The sequence below is a fragment of the Lactuca serriola genome, chromosome 1 (genome assembly GCF_051521515.1).
Source record: "Lactuca serriola cultivar US96UC23 chromosome 1, Lser_US96UC23_V15, whole genome shotgun sequence".
Lineage (NCBI taxonomy): Eukaryota > Viridiplantae > Streptophyta > Magnoliopsida > Asterales > Asteraceae > Lactuca > Lactuca serriola.
In genome coordinates, this window is record NC_136408.1 from 13001269 (window position 1) to 13016632 (window position 15364).

Consider the following 15364-nt stretch of genomic DNA (forward strand, 5'->3'; position numbering starts at 1 on the left):
CAATCTTCTTAGCTCAAGAACAACTCGTCGAGTTGTTCATAGGACTCGGCGAGTCGGATGAAGATTGTCTAAGTTCTTGGATCGAGAGGGTACTCGTCGAGTCGATGCCATACTCGACGAGTAGCCACGAGTAGGGTTGAGAAGTGAGACTAGAGACTCGGCGAGTTGGCGGCCCAACTCGGCGAGTCAGGTCAACTGTGGGTTGACTTTGACCGAGAGAGTTGACTTTGATCAAGGGTAAAAGAGTCATTTTACCCCAGTGCAGTGTTTAGCATTTGATTGAGTGTGTTTATGGACTTGTAGCCGGGGAGATACCGGAGCAGCAGCAGTTAGCTTCCAGAGCCATTCACCCAGCAGCCAGTTCACGAGGTGAGTCTCCTTTCAGTAGGAACGGGTCTACGGCCATAATGCCGGCCCGTTTAGTTAGCAGTAGTCCCGTACTTTGGTCCGATGCAGTAGTTAGAGTGCTTGATGTCTTTGTGATTCAAGCATGTTTGTGTTATGTGTTCCGGACTCTGTTCCGATGCAGTATGTAGTATATGTGATTATAATAGTTGATATGTGTTATGCTATGCCATGATCAGTCAGTTCCAGACTTCGGTCCGATGCAGCTAGTTCCGGACTTCGGTCCGATGCAGTCAGTTCCGGACTTCGGTCCGATGCAGTTAGTTCCGGACTCTGGTCCGATGCAGGGGACAAGGTCCCAGTCAGTTCCGGACTTCGGTCCGATGCAGCTAGTTCCAGACTTCGGTCTGATGCAGTGGGCAAGGCCCAGTATGTGCTTTATAGGTATTGTTTGGTATGTGGTAGTTTGGGGGAGCTCACTAAGCTTCGTGCTTACAGTTTCAGTTTTGGTTTCAGGTACTTCCGCAAGCAAAGGGAAGAGCTCGGGATGATGGCATCGCACACACCACAGCTTCAGTTTTGTCCTGGGAGTTGATTTAGTTTTCTTGATATGTTTGGATAACAGTTGTGATACAGTTTTTCTCATAGTATTTTATTATGGTTTTCGAAACACGCAGCATATGGTTTTGTTATGTGATACTCAGTCTCGTGGTTTTATTATAATAAAAATCGAAATTTTTGGGTGGTATTTTTGGGTCGTTTCAAGTTGGTATCAGAGCTCTGGTTTGAGGGATTCAGATACACCTCCGGGTGCATCTGAACTCAAACTAAGGGAAAGATAAAAAGATTTTCAAAAAGAAAAATGTTTTCGAATGAGATTTTGAAAAGCACTTAGAAGGAAAAGAATTTTTAAACAAGATAAGGGTGTGGTGCATGCGATCAGCCGAGCTCAAGTAAGTACTCCCAAATTACCAATACAAGCTTATTATTATGATTAATTGTTCCAGTAGAACAGCATGCTAGTATAGGACTAAGGATATAGGAGGATGCCTTATGTGCCTGCTATATGTGTTACAGCTTTATGAGAACTGCATGCTAGTATTGAGTAGACAGCAGTAGGATAGCCTGTTTAGGTTATGCCTGGTAGCGCGAGCTTAGCATTGTATGTTAGAGTAGCTTCTCGTTATGAGAATAGTTTTGCCTAAGTATGTTTCCTTTATCCGAATGCTGCTTGCTTCGTGCTTTGTGGGACTCTGAGTGGCGGGAGTTAGCCATTAGGTGAATACGTCGCATCACATGTGATCAGGGTTGAATAATCTCAGAGTGCTGGATTTGGCCCTATTGCGCAGCTCTTGTCTGAGTCCAACCGTTGTAGGGACGGGTCTTTTACTCGAAGGATTATCCGAGCCTCATTGCATGTGATGGTATTCAGGTGGTGGCTAATTAGCATTACAAGGAGGCCTTCAGCAGCTGAGGACTGGTTTGAGTAGAGTCAGAGATTTCCCTAGGGCAAGCCTAGGATGAGAGTAGCAAAGATCAGTAGTAGTAGAAGTGACTTGGTGGAGTCAAGGCAGTTCTTGAGGAAGGCACGGATAGATGTGGAAGGTAGTATTGGCCCGTACTACTGAAAGCAGAGGATCCGTACTCGAATCAAGGAAGGCCGAGACAAGACCAGGAAGCTAGTAGTAGTATCAATGATCCCTTGAGATATTTCAGTTTTCTGATGTCACTATGATGTGTTTCAGAATGGTGGTTTTGCGTCCGAGGACAGCAGCCGGCAGTGGAGGTGATGGGGAGGGATCAGGATCAGGCTCGGGGGACGAGCACATGGATGAGCATACCAGAGAGTTTCTTTCTTCAGAGATTACTCATATCATTTTAGAGCAGACTCCTGTGATCTTCGGTTCGATCAAGGAGGGTATCCTAGAGCTTATGGATGAGAGATTGGGCACCTTCCGTGCCGAGGTGGCGGCCATGATGGGGTCGCGCACACTTACCTTCAGGGAGTTCAGGGCATGTGGAGCTCCAGACTATCATGGGGCGCGGGACCCCATAGCGAGTACTAGATGGTTGGCGGATGTGGCCAACGTATTCCGCACTAGCAAGTGTCCCGAGGGGGACAAGGTCAGATTGGCGTCCTGTCTTCTGAAGGACATGGCACGGGATTGGTGGGAGGAGGTCGGACATACCATAGGAGATGATGCAGCATTGGATGCCATGACCTGGGCTGATTTCTCTACCAGGTTTGGGGCGGAGTTTGCACCAGTTATTGAGGTGCAGCAGTTAGCCAGAGAGTTTCAGGACCTCACCCAGACTACAGAGACCGTGGCGGAGATCACCGCCAAGTTCAGGGAGAGGGCTCTTCTTGTTCCCCAGTATGCGGCCGATGAGGAAATGAAGAAGGCCCGTTATCATGAGATGTTGCGGAGCGATATCCGCCAGTTTGTGAGCCGGTCCAGCCGTAAAACGCTGGATGACATGATTGCTAGGGCTCGGGAGAGGGAGATTGATCTCGAGATGGAGAAGAAGAGGAAACCGGAGGCGGTTTCGGGTTCAGACAGTTCGGGCAAAAAGCCCAAGGTTTCTGATCACAGATCCAGGAGTCAGCAGAGCCACGGTCGATATGGCAAGTGTGGGAGATTGCACGAGGGGGTGTGCAAGGCAGGGAGTTGCGGTTGCTACAAGTACGGTCAGACTGGGCATTTGAGCAGGGATTGTACGGCCCCTGCTACTGCCGTTGCAGCATCAGATCTGATTTGCTTTCAGTGCAATCAGAGGGGACATAAAAAGTCTCAGTGTCCGAGTTTAGCTGTAGTAGGGAAGGTGGCTGCACCTGCCCTTGCTACTTTGAGGATTACAGATGGCCGGCAGGGCCGAGCCGAGACGCCAGTGGCGAAGAGTAGGGCTTTTCAGATGACAGCAGAGGAGGCGCGAGCGACTCCTGATGTGGTGACGGGTATGTATCTTCCCTTCATCTCCTTATTATTATTGATTGATTATTGCTTATGATTGTATGTTTTATATAGGGTCGTTCTCTGTGAACGGCATTTCTGCTATGGTATTATTCGATTCGGGGGCTACCCGATCATTCGTATCGCTTGCGCTTAGCAAGAGATTTAGCAGAGCTCCAGGGGAGCTGGATTGTCCATTAGAGGTTGAGATAACAGATGACAGGACCGTGAGGGTCGGCAGAGTGCATAGAGGGTGTTCTCTTCAATTGTTTGATGAGCAGTTTTCGGTGGACCTGGTTCCTATTCCCTTGCGAGGGAATAAGGTTATTATGGGCATGGATTGGCTAAGCCCCAATGGGGCGGTGATTGATTGTGAGCTTCAGCTAGTGAAGGTTCGCACTCCCAGTGGGGGAGAGTTAGTGATTCAGGGCGAGAGGCCACAGCGCGGACCAACCTTTTGTTCCGCCGCAAGGGTGAGGCGCTATTTTCAGCAGGGTTGCGTTGGTTATGTAGCTTATGTCTTGGATGCCCGGGAGAAGGGCAAGGCGACAGTTGATGATGTTCTGATAGTGCGAGACTTCCCGAATGTATTTCCCGAGGATTTACCGAGAATACCTCCTGAGAGGCAGGTTGAGTTTGGGATCGACCTGATTCCTGGTGCGGCTCCGATAGCCAAGGCACCGTATCGCCTAGCTCCCCCTGAGATGCAGGAGTTGTCTACGCAGCTGCAGGAGCTGCTAGAAGAGGGTTTCATTCGGCCGAGCAGTTCGCCTTGGGGAGCGCCGATCCTGTTCGTGAGGAAGAAGGATGGGTCGCATCGTATGTGTATTTATTACCAGGAGTTGAATAAGGTAACGGTGAAGAACCGTTACCCACTTCCGAGGATAGATGATTTGTTTGACCAGCTTCAGGGAGCGTCTTGGTTCTCCAAGATCGATCTACGCTCCGGGTATCATCAGATGCGGGTTAGGGATGAGGATGTGCAGAAGACTGCTTTCAGGACCAGGTATGGTCATTATGAGTTTGTGGTGATGCCATTTTGGCTCACCAATGCCCCAGCCGCGTTCATGGATCTCATGAATCGCGTGTGCAAGCCGATGCTGGATCGGTCAGTGATAGTATTCATAGATGATATCTTGGTATATTCCAAGACGCAGGAGCAGCACGAGGAGCACCTGAGGGAGGTGCTGCAAGTTTTGAGGAGGGAGAGACTTTTCGCAAAGTTCTCCAAGTGTGAGTTCTGGTTGCGCGAGGTGCAATTCCTTGGTCACCTCGTCAACCAGAAGGGTATTTCGGTGGATCCGGCCAAGATAGAGGCTGTGATGCAGTGGGAGGTCCCGAAGTCTCCATCTGAGATTCGGAGCTTCCTAGGGCTGGCAGGGTATTACCGGAGGTTCATTCAGGATTTCTCCAAGATAGCAGTGCCGCTCACCCGACTGACCAAGAAGTCGGTGGTATTTCGTTGGGGGCCTGAGCAGCAGGCACCGTTCGAGACCCTCAGGCAGAGATTGTGCGAGGCTCCGATCCTTGCCTTGCCAGAGGGAGTAGAGGACTTCGTAGTCTACTGTGATGCCTCAATCACAGGTATGGGAGCAGTGTTGATGCAGCGAGGCCATGTGATAGCTTACGCCTCGAGACAGTTGAAGCCTCACGAGGCTAACTATCCTACCCATGATTTAGAGCTGGGGGCGGTTGTGTTTGCCCTCAAGATTTGGAGGCATTATCTTTATGGGGTCCGGTGTACTATCTACACGGATCACAAGAGTTTGAGGTACCTTATGGATCATCCGAGTCTGAACATGAGACAGAGGAGGTGGTTGGATGTGCTGAAGGATTATGATTGTGAGATCCTTTACCATCCAGGGAAGGCCAACGTGGTGGCCGATGCCCTAAGCCGCAAAGTGTCGGCAGCCCCTATCAGATATTTGTGTTTGAGGATGACAGTGATTACTCCGTTGTTGGAACGGATCAGGGAGGCTCAGGTTGAGGGCCTCAAAGAGGAGAGGCAGAAGTGTGAGAGGATAGTGGGCCGAGCATCTTCGTTTGATTATGACAGTCGGGGATTGCTGACACTTCATGGGAGAGTGTGGGTACCGTACTGGGGAGGAGTACGACAAGTGTTGATGGATGAGGCTCATAAGTCTCGATTTTCTATCCACCCAGGGGCGACGAAGATGTATAGAGATCTTCGACCCGATTATTGGTGGTCGTGCATGAAGCAGGATGTCGCTTGGTATGTTGAGAGGTGCCTAACCTGCAGGAAGGTCAAGGTGGAGCACCAGAGGCCTCACGGCAAGATGCAGCCGTTAGACATTCCCGTGTGGAAATAGGAGGACATCACCTTGGATTTTGTCACCAAGCTCCCCAGGACCGCACGAGGAGTAGATTCGATATGGGTAGTAGTGGATCGGTTGACGAAGAGTGCTCATTTTATCCCGATCCAGGAGAGTATATCGGCAGAAAAGTTAGCCGATATCTATGTGCGTGAGATTGTGTCACGTCATGGAGTGCCGGTATCGGTAGTGTCAGACCGAGATGTCCGTTTTACATCCAGATTCTGGAAGCGGTTTCATGACGAGATGGGTACTCGTCTTCTTTTCAGCACCGCTTTTCACCCTCAGACAGACAGACAGAGCGAGAGGACGATTCAGACTCTCGAGGACATGCTCAGGGCGTGTGTTCTAGACTTCGGTGGCAGTTGGGATACGTATCTTCCATTAGCGGAATTTTCGTATAACAACAGTTATCATGCGAGCATTGATCGACCTCCCTTTGAGATGCTTTATGGGAGGAAGTGTAGGACCCCGATTTGTTGGGGCGAGGTCGGTCAGCGAGTCGTTGGGAGCACAGAGGTGGTGCTCAAGACGACCGAGTTGATTCAGCAGGTCCGTAGTAGACTGCAGACTGCGCAGAGTCGGCAGAAGAGCTACGCCGACAGGAGGCGTTCAGACCTGGAATTTCGGGTGGGTGATATGGTCCTCCTGAAGGTCTCACCCTGGAAGAGTGTCATCAGGTTCCGGAAGAGGGGCAAGCTGGGCCCCAGGTTCATTAGTCCCTTCAGGGTTTTGGCCCGAGTGGGTCGGGTTGCTTATCGGTTGGATCTTCCTGTAGAGCTTAGCCAGATCCACAACACTTTCCATGTATCTCAGTTGAGGAAGTGTTTGGTGGATGAGTCAGCAGTTGTTCCCCTAGAGGATATTCAGGTTGATAGCAGCCTGAATTATATTGAGAGGCCGGTCGCGATTCTGAACCGGAAGACAAAGACCTTGAGGAACAAGGCAATTCAGTTAGTGAAGGTGCAGTGGCAGCACCGGAAGGGGTCTGAGTGGACGTGGGAGGTTGAGGATGAAATGAGAGAGCATTACCCAGAGTTATTTGCAGATTCAGCCGCAGCAGATTTCGAGGACGAAGTCTGAGACAAGTGGGGGAGAATTGTAACGCCCCGTCTTTGGTATGTTGCTTCCGTGGCTTTTATTTAGAAGTTTTATTGAGGGACTCGGCGAGTCTATGGCCTGACTCGTCGAGTAGGGTCGAGTTTTCGTGCACGTGTTAGTCGGCGACTCGGCGAGTCCATATTCGGGACTCGGCGAGTCTGCCTGTCTGGAAGAAACCCTAAATCCCTGCGTTGCTCACTATTTAAGCAATGCTTTGTGCCCCAAACCCGCCTCCTTCACCCTCAGAGAGCTGTGAGAAATCCCTAATCCATCCCTTATTTATTTTTAGTGCTTTTGTGTGTGGATTTTGAAGGCTTGAAGAAGAAGAAGAAGAAGAAAGGAGCAAAGAGAAGAGGTGTAGAGCAAAGATCCAAGGGCAAATCAGAGTTCATTGAGGTATTTCTCGGATTCCTTCTGTTTTATGCTTTAGACCTCCATTAGAACTCTTCTAGGGCTAGTTTGATGCTTTTTCTAAGCCCTATGGTTGTATGGATGCCTTAATAGGTCGAGATATCCTTAGATCTGTTCATTTAGGAGTTGTAGAGCCCGGATCGATTGCCTTTTTGGAGATGCCTTGCATAAGAACCCTAGATCTAGCCTTTATTATGCTTTTTGAGCCTTATTATCTTCTTGGTCGCTTTTGGGCACGTAAAGATAGAATCTTTACGTGCTAATCGAGTTAAGGAAGCCCAGATCTATAAGTTTCAGCCACTGGATTCAAGCAGAATCGAGTTTAGAGTAGCTGCATGGCTATGACTCGGTGAGTCGGAAGAACGACTCGGCGAGTCAAGTCGCGAGTCCCGTTTTTCCCCTTTTTGAGTGATGACGAGTGGAAGCCTGTGAGTAGTAGAGTGGACTCAGTGAGTTGGAGAGCAGACTCAGTAATGGAGGGACTCGACGAGTTGTCCATACAACTCGGCGAGTCCAAGGCAATCTTCTTAGCTCAAGAACAACTCGTCGAGTTGTTCATAGGACTCGGCGAGTCGGATGAAGATTGTCTAAGTTCTTGGATCGAGAGGGTACTCGTCGAGTCGATGCCATACTCGACGAGTAGCCACGAGTAGGGTTGAGAAGTGAGACTAGAGACTCGGCGAGTTGGCGGCCCAACTCGGCGAGTCAGGTCAACTGTGGGTTGACTTTGACCGAGAGAGTTGACTTTGATCAAGGGTAAAAGAGTCATTTTACCCCAGTGCAGTGTTTAGCATTTGATTGAGTGTGTTTATGGACTTGTAGCCGGGGAGATACCGGAGCAGCAGCAGTTAGCTTCCAGAGCCATTCACCCAGCAGCCAGTTCACGAGGTGAGTCTCCTTTCAGTAGGAACGGGTCTACGGCCACAATGCCGGCCCGTTTAGTTAGCAGTAGTCTCGGACTTTGGTCCGATACAGTAGTTAGAGTGCTTGATGTCTTTGTGATTCAAGCATGTTTGTGTTATGTGTTCCGGACTCTGTTCCGATGCAGTATGTAGTATATGTGATTATAATAGTTGATATGTGTTATGCTATGCCATGATCAGTCAGTTCCGGACTTCGGTCCGATGCAGCTAGTTCCGAACTTCGGTCCGATGCAGTCAGTTCCGGACTTCGGTCCGATGCAGTTAGTTCCGGACTCTGGTCCGATGCAGGGGACAAGGTCCCAGTCAGTTCCGGACTTCGGTCCGATGCAGCTAGTTCCAGACTTCGGTCTGATGCAGTGGGCAAGGCCCAGTATGTGCTTTATAGGTATTGTTTGGTATGTGGTAGTTTGGGGGAGCTCACTAAGCTTCGTGCTTACAGTTTCAGTTTTGGTTTCAGGTACTTCCGCAAGCAAAGGGAAGAGCTCGGGATGATGGCATCGCACACACCACAACTTCAGTTTTGTCCTGGGAGTTGATTTAGTTTTCTTGATATGTTTGGATAACAGTTGTGATACAGTTTTTCTCATAGTATTTTATTATGGTTTTCGAAACACGCAGCATATGGTTTTGTTATGTGATACTCAGTCTCGTGGTTTTATTATAATAAAAATCGAAATTTTTGGGTGGTATTTTTGGGTCGTTTCAATAGTCACCAAGGTTTATACAATAGGCACGAAGTCACATCGTCACCAAGGTTTACTCGATAGGCACTAAGTCACATAGTTGCCAGGGTTTACTTAATTGGCACGAAGTCACATCGTCACCAAGGTTTATACAATAGGCACGAAGTCACATTGTCACCAAGGTTTACTCGATAGGCACTAAGTCGCATAGTCGCTAGGGTTTACTTAATAGGCACGAAGTCACATCTTCACCAAGGTTTACTCGATAGGCACTAAGTCGCATAGTCGCCAGGGTTTATCTAACGGTAGGTGCTAACTCCATAGTCACCAACTATCCCATCTACCCTTGTTCTACCCAACATTTTTGTAGATATAAATACTTACACAGTTTAAATCATTTAACACTTGTATAAAACATCAATTTCATGCCCATTTCAAATAGACAAATAATATATAACACATAGCACGTATTTCATAGCTAATACTTTATATTTATGTGTTAGAAGAAAGTAGCTATACACTCACACGTATAAACAACAATATATATACACATAGCACGTATTTTATAAAATACTTCATATCTATGTGTAAGATGAAAGTGACTATACACTCACTTGATCAGAAGATGATCAGACAGCACTACGGCTTGTAGAAGTAGTATTCTTCGGTGAAACCGGAATATCTTCACACACCGGGTTTCTCGCGGGCAGAGCTTCGGCTCGGAAACTCTTTTCTTCTCGGGATCTTCGGGGCTTTGGGACTCGCTTCGGGTCTCGGGGTTGATACCGGGGCTTCGGAGGGCTTAAAATAGGGCTTAGAGGGTGTATCAGGAGTGGGAGAGAAGGGATGGAGCAACCATAGTCGGCTGGCCCTTCAAATCTATTTATAGGGCAAATTTGGCCCTTGCCACGTCGTGGCACTCTTTTTCCACGTCGTGGGCTTGGTCGTCATTGCATACGACATTGCAAGTTGCATCTGGGGGACTCCCGGAGGTGTCAGGAGACTTGCCACGTCGTGGTCTCTGACAGTTTTGGGGTTTCGCGCCCCGAACTTCAGAAATTCATAACTTTCGCATACGAACTCCGTTTTCGACGTTCTTTATATCGTCGCGAAGGTGAGATTATGCTCTACAACTCTCGTTTAGACTCCATTGGCTAATTTTGAATTTATTTTTAATATATTAAATTATATTACTTATATATTATTTTTAGTAGACCGAGACAGGAAAACTCCGTTATAAACTCATAACGCCTTCGTCTGACGTCCGTTTTCGTCTGTCATTCCGTCGTTGCACTACTATCGATGAGATCTTCAATTATCATTTAGATCACTAAGGATATATATCTATCTACCTTAAATTCACTATTTACATCGCGTTGGGTCGTGCCGGTTCTGTCGCGAAACTTCGACAGGTCACAACTTCTTCGTTATAACTCGGATTTTGGCGTTCTTTATATGCACGGAAACCTTGTGACATATACTAAAACTTGGTTAAGATTAATCCTTCTAAATAATCTTCCATAAAAAAGTCATTTTTGATGCTTATCGTCTTTAAATTGACTAGCTCGGATCTATAGGCGTTACATGTCTCAAGGTTATTCCAACAGCAATTGATGTTGTGTGAACCATTTGAGGTGTCACACTTGGGGAACTAGGCACTCAAGCTTCATGTAGACTTTCTACATCAAAGAGGTATGTATTCTATCTTGTTATATTCATTGTTTTTTGAATGCTAGATTAGGATAATACCTTGGAAAGTTCTTATTTGCATGTATAATAGAGAAAACATAGATCCAAGGTATTTAGGGTTACATGTACACTTAGGAGTGTTAGAATGCTCAAAACCCAATAAAATCTTCAATGAATGACTTCATCTTGAGCACTTCAACTTTTATTCAAGATTTGACTCTGAACGCACATTAGGTGAGGAGGCTTCACGTACTGATTCTTAAAAATTGGTGCTTTCAGCTTGAGAATCTTCAGAGAGAACTTCAGAGAGAAATAATCTTCTGGATCACTTCAGCAGGTACAACGATAGCGGCAGACTGATTGAGGAGGCTTTAATGCAATCTGTCACATAATCTTCAATTTTTGCTTCACCTTGCTTCTGGGGTTGAAGGATTGAATGTTGAAAGAATAATCTTCATTTCTTGCTCCTTCGAATGCGAATTCTTCGATGCTCACGGACGAGGCTTTGACTCAGAAATCTTCAACACAAACTCCATGAGTCTTATCTATACCTGAAATCACTTTTCAAGACAAAACAAAACTAAAAGAAAACTTAGCACACAGATTAAAACAGAAACAAAAATATTTTTGGATTTTTTATTTTTCTGAGCAATAAATAAAACAGAAATAACACTATTTTTGGATTTTTAATTTTTTTTATTCTTCTTTGATTTTTGAATTTTTCTGATTTTTTTTTATTTTATTTTCATTATTTTTAATTTTTAATTCTCCCCTAATATTTAAATTAGAAGAAACTATGACAAATTTAACAAAAATAAAAATGATATTTAACTTTAAAAGTGATTTGGGGTCAAAGTTTTTTGACAGCCTTAATCCACTTGTCGGTACCTTTCATATTCACATCTTTGTCTGGTCGATCGTCGGTATTGTTGTCCACTTAAACACGAAAAATTGTGACAAATTTAGGACATACTATTTGTTACAAGACAAGGTGAACTTAAGTTCCTAGATATTATATCTGATCCTAAGTTCCTAGATACTATATCTTAAGGACCATTCAGCTGACGACGACCAGGGATATTATTGTCCACCTAAATTGAGCAGCGAGATCTATAGACAATCTTTGAGTGTTCAATTTTAATTGTACTGGAACATGTTTCCCGCTTCCTGATATGCCCCAGCCATCAAGAACTTCCAGAGTACTCCTTACACCGGGTGAGCAGACAACCATTCAGAGAGAGGATAGATTCAGAATTCTATTACTTATTACTTCAGAGGGGTTGAGAAGTAGAAAGTTGCATATGCTGTGTACCATGTCAGAATAGAAGTCACGCAAAGGAGACAACATATGGCTAACAGATAAGAGGTATTTCACATATATAACATGCAGAGAAATAGAGTTGCATATGTTGTGTACCAGGTCGGATTGGAAGCCACGCAAAGGAGACAACATATGACTAAAAGACAGAAAGAAAGAAAATGATATTCTACAGACCTAATTTATCGGAATTTACCAGTTGCCCCATCCAACCGGAATTAAGGACAGAATCCGCACATCGAGGAAAAGTTAAACCACGGTTCCAAGTACGGGTTCATTTAGTGTAACGAGTAGATTCCCATATATATCTCCCTGCTCAACCTATCTGAGCGTCGTATTGTCAGGCTGAACGTATCTAACTAGGTCAAGATTTGTAAAGTCTATAAATTTCCTAAGTTCAACTCTCCCTAGTCAAGTCCATTTAAAATTTTTCGTGCCTACCAACGCATAGAACCAGAGCATAGACCCTTCAACTTCGGGTACGTTATGTAGACTCAGGTTGCCTGTTATCACTTGATAATATCACTTCCCAGAACATCTCCCTCAAGCACATATCATAACCAACATATTTTTTTTATTTTTTTGATTTTCTATGTTTTTGGATTTTTTAAATTTTCTAATTTTTGTTTTGTTTTTATTTCTCCCCCTAAATTTGTGCATAGGAGAGAAACGAAAGTAAATGCGCAAATTTAAACTATCCTAAAACAAAAATTAGTCTTTAAAGCGAATCAGGTTAAGAAAAACTCAGGAGTAGATAGAAGAAAATGCAAACCGTAAGTCACCGATTGAATTTGCATCCAGAAGGTCTGAGAACAGCACGCTTAATCTCAGAACAAATCCGAAAATTCTTCATGTCATTAAGCACTAACCCCGTTTGTGATCTCTTCCTTTCTTCCTTTCTTCCTTTCCCGCAAAAAGACACATACTCTCAAACTATGTTCCGAGTGTTGTACAGTTGAGAGATGCCGCCTATCATGTGCCTGTAACAGCTACTACCAACAAACCGAAGTCTGATGATATGCCTCCATAGCTGCTCTGACACAGAGCAGGATCAATTGGTTTTTGGAACCCAGTCCATTTTGAAACTGGGTCGACCTTTGTCATCCTTGCATGATACTTTCTCCCATGACATATCCTGTTTATCACAAACAGAAGATGAAGAAATATTAGAGTCATTAGTTGATTTGGGAGATTGAGCCTTTAGTACCCATTGGTAGTTGGGTTTAACCCATTTCTTTTTCGATCCGATGGGTGCCTCGGCACTTGATTTGGCACTTGAAGCCGATCTTCGAGATGACTTTGACTTAGCCGGTCTTTGTTTCACTGGAGCATCTCTTGGATTTGGCTTCTTAGCAGGCATTCCGATCTTGCCATTGGGATTCAGATTCTTTGCCTTGTGGGTTTGACTCTTGGCCTTCTGCGCGTTCCAGTCACCATTGTCTGAACGTGACCTGGAAGGGTTTCTTTTGAAGTATCTACCACTTGGCGCGTTTTGTCATCCTTGAGCATAGTAGGGAACATATGTGCGATTTGAACAGTTTTTGGCAATGTGTCCAGGTGTTCCACAGTGAAAACATGTATTTTTCTTCACGGGGAAGTTGTTTCTTCCTGCCCCTGGTAGCGTATCCTTGCCTCGTTTCTTGTTGTTCCCACATGCACACTTGCAACAAGCACTCTGTTGCGTTGGAATTGGAGGCCTGTATTTCTCAACGGCAGGTTTGTTAGGAGAAACAGAATTCGAAGCAACAGATTCTGAGTTCAAGGTGTCATTGGTTTGTTCAGTAGTGCTCTCCTTTTTCTCATCTTCTACTACTTTACCTACACATGAAGTAGAAACATTAGTATTTTCAACATTAATAACTCCTCCTGACACAAATCCAGCTCGGTTGCCATATCGAAGATGTGGCTCCCTGTCAGTTTCGTCCTGTGTCACAGGGATGGATGTGTAGTTATGATTATAAGGAGGAGGTACACTATCATACCCTAGACCCTTGTTTTGATTTTCTTTGAATTTTAATTGGGTTTCATATAAGGACTCGACTGTCTGACTTGATGCAGTATAATTTTTGAAACTGACATCTGTTTTTCCACACTTAATTTTTAAAGCGTCAAGTTCTTCAGTTACAGCAACAAGTTGTCTCTTAATATAATCATAATTTTCACACTTGTTGCTATACTCTTCCTGAAGCTTTCTAAAGTCCTTGGTTTTTGCTTCTAATTCAGCCTTCAGGGGTTTCTGTCCTTTCCTGAGTTGATATCCTTCATATCTCAGGTCCTCAACTTCTCTTTTAAATAAATCAATTTGTTCCCGAAGAAATTTAATCGTGGCTTCACAAGCTGGAGTACATGTAACTTCAGTGGCCAGAATGTTTTCAGAACTCATTGTTTCTCTACACTTCAAAGTCGGAGATATAACAAGTCCTTAGCCGAGCTTGATGAAGAACTTCTATTGTAAAGGATACTTCTCTATAAAAGCTTTAGCAGAGCTCGATGAAGAACTTCCACTGTAAAAGCTACCTTCATAATTCTACCATAAGCTTCATCAAAAATCTTCAAATTTGGAAAGTCACAAATCAGATTTCGAATGGCCATACCAAATTCTCCCCCGATTTATAATCGAAAACGTGATTATAAAGCCTTCAAATGGTCATGAGAATGATCTTGAATGGATAAAAAAATAATGTGCTCCCCCGCGACAAAATGATATATACAATGAAGTATAAAATCCGAAAAAGTTGTGAAAATTTGAAATTATCACGAAAAATGACTTTCCGAACCGCCAAGAGTTGATGGAATCTTTAATTTTTCTATTCACGAAAAAATAGGTGTGTTAAAAAATTCAAAACTGTTCACCAGCCCTTAAAATTGCAAACTTTTTCGAAAAATGGGCTGAAATTGTCACTTGCTGAAATTCTGGGATTAAAGTAATAAATCTGCATCATATTCCCCTTCATTTGTAACAGTTTCTGGAATTGCACCATCAAACGATAAAACCTTAAAAATCATGGGTTTGGACCACCACACTTGCCACATCGTGGCGACCAACTAAACACATGATCATTCATAAAATACGCCACGTCATGGTGCTCCAACCACCACGTCATGGCATCTAGTTTTTCATAACAATCAGATCTCTAATCCCACCAATCCCTCACCTGATGCATTATGGTAACAGGTGTTACAATATCCATCAAATTATTATTAAGACACCATTACGGGAAGTGAAAGGAATCAAAATAAGGCATCATCTCCAATTACATTGAATAAATCAATCCTTTCAAGAAAGTATTCTTTAATTAATCTAGGGTTCTTCATGTTTATGATCATGTTATTATACCTATAATTCAATACTTTTTCCTCTTCATAAAGAGTATGCAATACTTATTTTGTACAAAAAATTAAGGTTTACCATAAAAAAACTTATTTGCAATTATGTTCTTGACAAATAGATTAGCCATGTAACATCCCAAAAATTTCAACGAATTTAAACTTTTTCAAAAAAAACATTTACTAATAGAAGTGTTTACAAAACCATTGTTTCCAAAACATTATTTAAAATCAGAGTCTCCCAATATCCAATCAGTAGTAATTGCCACTGTCACGCCTTCGC